A 7,734-nucleotide genomic window follows, 5' to 3' on the forward strand; every position below is an offset into this window, starting at 1 on the left:
AGTTTCATGTCTCTGTCTCTCGGTAAGCAGTGTGTCTATAGTGGCTATGTTATGTAATAACCCACCATGTTCCGTTTTTATGTCACTACACCTGTGGATACCTCACTCACTGTTTTTCTCATGGTCTGACAGGCTTTAAGCTTTAGTCAGACACCCAAGAGTCCTGGGATTAGTTAAGATCAATGGCTTTATGTTTCAAATATGTTTTATTGCTCTTTAACCTCTATTTCACAAATACATTTGTCACAAAGTGCTTATTAGTAAGTAAACCCCCCAAAAAGAGTAAACAAAGGCAACGGTGGGAAAGGCAAACTCCATAGAAATTCTTTAAAAGGAAGGAAACGAGATTGGGAGCCCATCCTCCTCTGGGTAGAGATTTAACCTGTTGTGGATAGGGGGCAGTATTTTCACGGCCGGATGAAAAAAACGTACCCGATTTAATCTGGTTTCTACTCTTGCCCAGAAACTTTGGATATATTTGGATAGAAAACACTCTAAAGTTTCTAAAACTGTTTGAATGGTGTCTGTGAGTATAACAGAACTCATATGGCAGGCAAAAACCTGAGAAAATTCCAAACAGGAAGTGGCCTGTCTGAGAATTTGTAGTTCTTCTTTTGATTCTCTATCGAAACTACAGTATCTGTGGGGTTACGAAGCACTTTCTAAGGCTTCCATTGGCTCTCTAAAGCCTTCAGAAAGCGGATTGAGGCGTCTCCTGTCTCTGGGCAGAGTATAGTAGCTCAGTTTCTCAGTGGTCTGCCTGGTGACAAAGAGATTGGATATGCGCGTTCACGCGACCATGCAGTTTTTTATTTTCCTCTTTGAATGAATACACTATTGTCCGGTTGGAATATTTTCGCTATTTTACGAGAAAAATACCAAAACAACATTTCTTGTGGAAGTAGCAGTCCTGGGAGTGCATTCTGACGAAGATCAGCGAAGGTAATACAATATTTCTAATACTAATTCTGAGTTTAGTGTGCCCCGAAGTTGGCGGGTGTCAAAATAGCTAGCCGTGATGGCTGAGCTATGTACTCAGAATATTGCAAAATGTGCTTTCGCCGAAAAGCTATTTTAAAATCTGACATAGCGATTGCATAAAGGAGTTCTGTATCTATAATTCTTAAAATAATTGTTATGTATTTTGTCAACGTTTATGATGAGTAATTTAGTAAATTCACCGGAAGTTTTGGGTGGGAATGCATGTTCTGAACATCACATGCCAATGTAAAAAGCAGTTTTTTTTATATAAATATGAACTTGATTGAACAAAACATGCATGTATTGTATAACATAATGTCCTAGGAGTGTCATCTGATGAAGATCATCAAAGGTTAGTGCTTCATTTAGCTGTGTTTTGGGTTTTTGTGACATATGCTTGCTTGGAAAATGGCTATGTGATTATTTTTGGCAATGTACTCTCCTAACATAATCTAATGTTTTGCTTTCGCTGTAAAGCCTTTTTGAAATTGGACAATGTGGTTAGATTAACGAGAGTCTTATCTTTAAAATGGTGTAAAATAGTCGTATGTTTGAAAAATTGAAATTATTGCATTTTCACGCATGTCGTGACCAAAAATGTCAAAATATTCCATTACCGTACTTCGAAGCATGTCAAACGCTGTTTCAAATCAATTTTTATGCTATTTTTCTCGTAAAATAGCGATAATATTCCAACCGGCGACGTTGTTTTCATTCAAAGGCTGAAAGAAAAACATGGCCACTTCTCGGGGCCGTGCATCTCCTGTCTCTGAGCCACCAGCCTGACCACTCACAAACAGCGCTCCTGTACCTAGCCCAGAGACAGCAGAGATCTCATTCCACTTTCTGGTGCCTTCAGAGAGCCTATGGGAGCCTTAGAAATTGTCACGTTACAGCAGAGATCCTGTATTTTCGACAGAGATGCCACAGAAGCACAAGAAATGATCAGAGAGGACACTTCCTGTATGGAATCTTCTCAGGTTTTGGCCTGCCATATGAGTTCTGTTATACTCACAGACACCATTCAAACAGTTTTATAAACTTTAGAGTGTTTTCTATCCAAATTATATGCATATTCTCGTTTCTGGAAAAGAGTAGTAACCAGTTTAAATCGGGTATGTTTTTTATCCGGCCGTGAAAATACTGCCCCCTACCCTAGAGAGGTAAACTACTTTAGTTCAAGTTGTCATTAAAGGCAAAGCGAAAGCATGGCACAGCTTATTATTGCTGACACAGAACGGGTACAGTCCTCATATAGCAAAGACCCACGTTGACGATTAGTCTGCCTTTTTACAGATACGCTCAATAAAAATCTGGGCCTGAACCCCAAACAGAGCAAGCGAAGGCAAATCAGATTGATTGATGAACGTTTGTGTCAGTAGGGCTTCATAGCGGGTGCTTCATAGCGGGTGCAGATGGGTAGAGGAGGGAGGACAGTGAGAGAGAGGGAGTGACGCTCCAGCATTACAGCAGTGCTGTGTTCTATACCTGGCATGTACACCTGGTCACCCAACACTGTCCCCTGTCCAGCTAACGCCACCTTCTCAGCCCCTTTCACCTAGGACCAGATACGGGAGGATTAGATAGATAGGTCTATGGCATTTAAAACAACTAAATCTCATTCAAGATAACACTCAGGTGGTTGTCTCACCTGCCCCCACTGCCCAGACTCCACACAGAATGATGCCACCACATTCTCTGAGTTATTTCCTCCAATCACAAACAGCTGGTCGGTGGCGCCCAGGAAGTAGAGACTGGGATGGTCAACAGTGGCTTTGGTTAGGGTAGGGAGCAGCTCAGACCACAAGAGAGAAAACAGGAGTGTGTGTGTGTGTGCGTGTGTGTGTTAGGCGGTTCAAGGCTGTTATTCATTAGACTGCAGCTTGCAATTGACCAATATGTAAGGTTGAAATTAACAACTCCACTCACTACCTGGATTGAGACAAGACTGTTTCACCTTGCCTGGAGTCATACTGTAGTAGCAGCTTTTCTCCAGTCCTCTGGATGTTCCCCAGGACATAGAGACGGGCCCAGGCTGGTGGCCAGAGGGAGGTCATGGGACAGGAACAGGGTGAACTGAAAGTCAGAGGCAGAAAGGAGACAACAAACCTGCAGCAGAGCACACACACACACACACACACACACACACCTATGGTTGGACAGAGTTAGTTCAACTCGAGTTCACTATTTGTAATTTTAGTGCACACATTGTTTTGGTTATCGGGATTAATCGCATTGTCTGAAAGTGTTCAAAATAGACTGAAAACATCCAAAATATACTGCTCAAAAAAATAAAGGGAACACTTAAACAACACAATGTAACTCCAAGTCAATCACACTTCTGCGAAATCAAACTGTCCACTTAGGAAGCAACACTGATTGACAATAAATTTCACATGCTGTTATGCAAATGGGATAGACAACAGGTGGAAATTATAGGCAATTAGCAAGACACTCCCAATAAAGGAGTGGTTCTGCAGGTGGTGACCACAGACCACTTCTCAGTTCCTATGCTTCCTGGCTGATGTTTTGGTCACTTTTGAATGCTGGCGGTGCTTTCACTCTAGTGGTAGCATGAGACGGAGTCTACAACCCACACAAGTGGCTCAGGTAGTGCAGCTCATCCAGGATGGCACATCAATGCGAGCTGTGACAAGAAGGTTTGCTGTGTCTGTCAGTGTAGTGTCCAGAGCATGGAGGCGCTACCAGGAGACAGGCCAGTACATCAGGAGACGTGGAGGAGGCCGTAGGAGGGCAACAACCCAGCAGCAGGACCGCTACCTCCGCCTTTGTGCAAGGAGGAGCAGGGGGAGCACTGCCAGAGCCCTGCAAAATGACCTCCAGCAGGCCACAAATGTGCATGTGTCTGCTCAAATGGTCAGAAACAGACTCCATGAGGGTGGTATGAGGGCCCGACGTCCACAGGTGGGGGTTGTGCTTACAGCCCAACACCGTGCAGGACGTTTGGCATTTGCCAGAGAACACCAAGATTGGCAAATTCGCCACTGGCGCCCTGTGCTCTTCACAGATGAAAGCAGGTTCACACTGAGCACATGTGACAGACGGGACAGTCTGGAGACGCCGTGGAGAACATTCTGCTGCCTGCAACATCCTCCAGCATGACCGGTTTGGCGGTGGGTCAGTCATGGTGTGGGGTGGCATTTCTTTGGGGGGCCGCACAGCCCTCCATGTGCTCGCCAGAGGTAGCCTGACTGCCATTAGGTACCGAGATGAGATCCTCAGACCCCTTGTGAGACCATATGCTGGTGCGGTTGGCCCTGGGTTCCTCCCAATGCAAGACAATGCTAGACCTCATGTGGCTGGAGTGTGTCAGCAGTTCCTGCAAGAGGAAGGCATTGATGCTATGGACTGGCCCGCCCATTCCCCAGACCTGAATCCAATTGAGCACATCTGGGACATCATGTCTCGCTCCATCCACCAACGCCACGTTGCACCACAGACTGTCCAGGAGTTGGCGGATGCTTTAGTCCAGGTCTGGGAGGAGATCCCTCAGGAGACCATCCGCCACCTCATCAGGAGCATGCCCAGGCGTTGTAGGGAGGTCATACAGGCACGTGGAGGCCACACACACTACTGAGCTTCATTTTGACTTGTTTTAAGGACATTACATCAAAGTTGGATCAGCCTGTAGTGTGGTTTTCCACTTTAATTTTGAGTGTGACTCCAAATCCAGACCTCCATGGGTTGATAAATTGGATTTCCATTGATTATTTTTGTGTGATTTTGTTGTCAGCACATTCAACTATGTAAAGAAAAAAGTATTTAATAAGATTATTTCATTCATTCAGATCTAGGATGTGTTATTTTAGTGTTCCCTTTATTTGAGCAGTGTATATCATGCATACAGCTAAAAACCACAATGCAATGTCCAAACAAGTTGACATTGTGGTTAAAGAACGTGTGTTTTATCAATTTACCTGATTTTGCTGTTGCTTTGGAAAAAATCAAGACATCAATATTCTTGTAATGCTTTTTGTATAATTTTTTTAAACTTATATGTGTGTAGGCAAAAGTTAGACATTTGTAGAGCCACAAGCTTGATGTGGCCATTGCGTGCTATGAAGGGGTTGTACCTAAAGGAGGCCATTTTAAACTCCCAGACCCTCTTGGCCCATTGTCTGTAGCCCCCGATGAGGTAGAGGTAGTTGAATAGAATCACTGCAGTGAAGCACCAGCCATGAAGGGGAGCTCTGTTATTGGATGCCAGTCACCGGTGACCTCTGACCCGTCCAGGATGAAGAGGTGGCGGGCGGCTTCTGTTTCTGGGTTGTTCCAGGAGGTCAGGTTCTCCTTCCTCATGCTGCAGAGCCAGAGCTCACCCTGCCACCTCAGACAGTCAGTTCAGCCCTATCTTCAGCCGGCAGACACCTGGCAATTCATTCACAATATGTAGAATATGAATAAACAGTTTTCAATTGAAAGGAGAGTTCACTCCTTGCAATTTAAGATTATTTATTTGGTGTGGAACTTGAAACCCATCAAGTAGGCTGATTGAGGTCAGGTATGGGGGGAATAGGGGTACAGCCAGACAGAAAGAGAGCATTGCAACATTATAAACATTACAACATTACAAACAATAAATTGCTGGTGCTGTGTGTGATGTGCCAGCCTGGGCCAGATACATTTCCATGAATGGAAAATGAAGTATGATATATGAGGAATAATACCCACTTAGATGTGTTCTCCCAGCTCCTCCTGGGGAACGCTGGTCATTCCAGAAGCAGAATTCTAGGAGGGAGTGGAAGACTGAGAAGGGAATGTGGTCCAGGAGAATCAGGCTCTCTGAGGTCTCTCTCATACTGGACTGGGACATGGCTCTGAAGTACTCATTACAGTCAGACAGACGACCCAGGTTTACCTTATACACAGAGATGGAAGGTTAGCTTTGTCATTATGTCAAGCTATGGAAAAATGCTGCAATGTCTGATGGGACACTCTACATAATGGAGAAGTGAGGTGTACCATTTCTAAAGGCAATGCAGGGATGATGTGATGACATACAGTAGCTGTTAACTTACGTGGAAGGCATGTGTGCTGGTCTGCACGGGAACCATGGTTCCGCTTCCATCTCCATGGTCATAGGTATGATACGCCTAATTGGTCTGCCAATCCTCTGACACCCTGCCCTTCACCTGAGTCACCTGGTGATGTCAGCCAGGTGTGTGGCACCGAGAAGGGCGTTCGCCACACCCTCTCTAAAGCATACTTCAATCACCCGCTGATCCACAGCAGCACAACTGTCACATACTGTCTGAGAAGACTCATCATACTGAGGAGACGAGATTCTTTACTAAGGGTGCGTTCGTAAATTGCCTACAGTGTGTCAGAGTGCGCTCTGGGTCGTTGGTAAATTCAGAGGGTTGTCAGATTGTCTGTTCGTAAATTGAGCGTTTCGGAGCACAAACTGGGCGCTCTGGCCGAGGAATAGGGTTGATCCGAGCGTTGACCTCACGACAGTCAAGTGCCCAAGGTAACTGGCTAAAGTTGGCTAGCTTGCTAGCTACTTCCAGACACAAATGAGAGAACACCGCACTCTGACCATTTTATTCTCCTTAGTAGATCTGGTTAGGCTATTTTCATGTTATCTAAATTGTTAGTGACTAACTGTGCTGCTGGGACCAATTGAATTGCATTTTTACTGACACCAGTCATATTCAACGGGTGTTGAGCATTCATAAATTCATCAGATATCCTGCACTCTGGCACACAGACGAGAGTGCTCCGAAATCAGAGTAGCTAGCCAGAGTTGAATTTACAAATGCACCCTAATATTACAAGGGACCTACCTCATCAATCTATCTTGTACAGAACTTTCTCTCTCTTAAAACAGTGTTGGGACTTGTCAAAAATCTGTATAATTTTTTAAAGATTGATGTAATACATTTGAACAATTATGCTAATATTGTAGTCATATTTGTCACAGGAAGAGAAACTGGCTTACACTAGACACCACAGATCCTGGAAACATTGAACAACATCCTGCTAGAGAGAACTCAAGGAGAAGCGCTAACATTATACAGAAACAATCCAGAGCACGATGGAAAATGAACAGACACTCCAGGGTCCTAACAAACATTTATCTCCTTGATCCGTAGCAGCTCAGAGTAACTTGTCTGATAAGTTAAACAGACCAGCAGCTATGAGACTGGCCTGAACACCACACACCAGTGGATACGCAACAGAACAAATGGCAAGAAATACAATTGGCCTCCAGCAACTATGTTGCTTGGACCCCTAACAATGACATCCCAAACTTGCATTAATCCGATTTGATCTCCGTGTGAGAGCAGAGGGAGCAGACAGTCAGTTATATACCCGCATTGGAACCCGGTGCAGGAAAACAGCTCTACAGGACTGATTTTAGGCCTCATGGGGGACTAGTGCCTAATTCTAAATCATCCCCTAGCTACTCCCCATATCCCCTACCTTCTATGCACTGGAAGTAAGGAACAGATGTGATACAGTGAAACTCCCAGCTAGTTAAGAGGTGCAGCTATTGGCATATTGAGTATCTATCCAATTCTTGCAGACTGACATGAAGTGCCATGAAGCCAGGGATCGATTTGAAATGGATCAAGTCTGCAAGTTAGAAATAGGACTTCCCTAAATCTGCTATGAATTGTACCATTATGGGGAGCTCCCATTCCTGAAAATGTATTGATTTTCTAAAGTATAGATTTGAGATTAAAATAACTGTTGCCATAACATTCTATTTAATTTCTAATCATCAAT

The sequence above is a fragment of the Salmo trutta genome, chromosome 7 (genome assembly GCF_901001165.1).
Source record: "Salmo trutta chromosome 7, fSalTru1.1, whole genome shotgun sequence".
Classification (NCBI taxonomy): Eukaryota; Metazoa; Chordata; class Actinopteri; order Salmoniformes; family Salmonidae; genus Salmo; species Salmo trutta.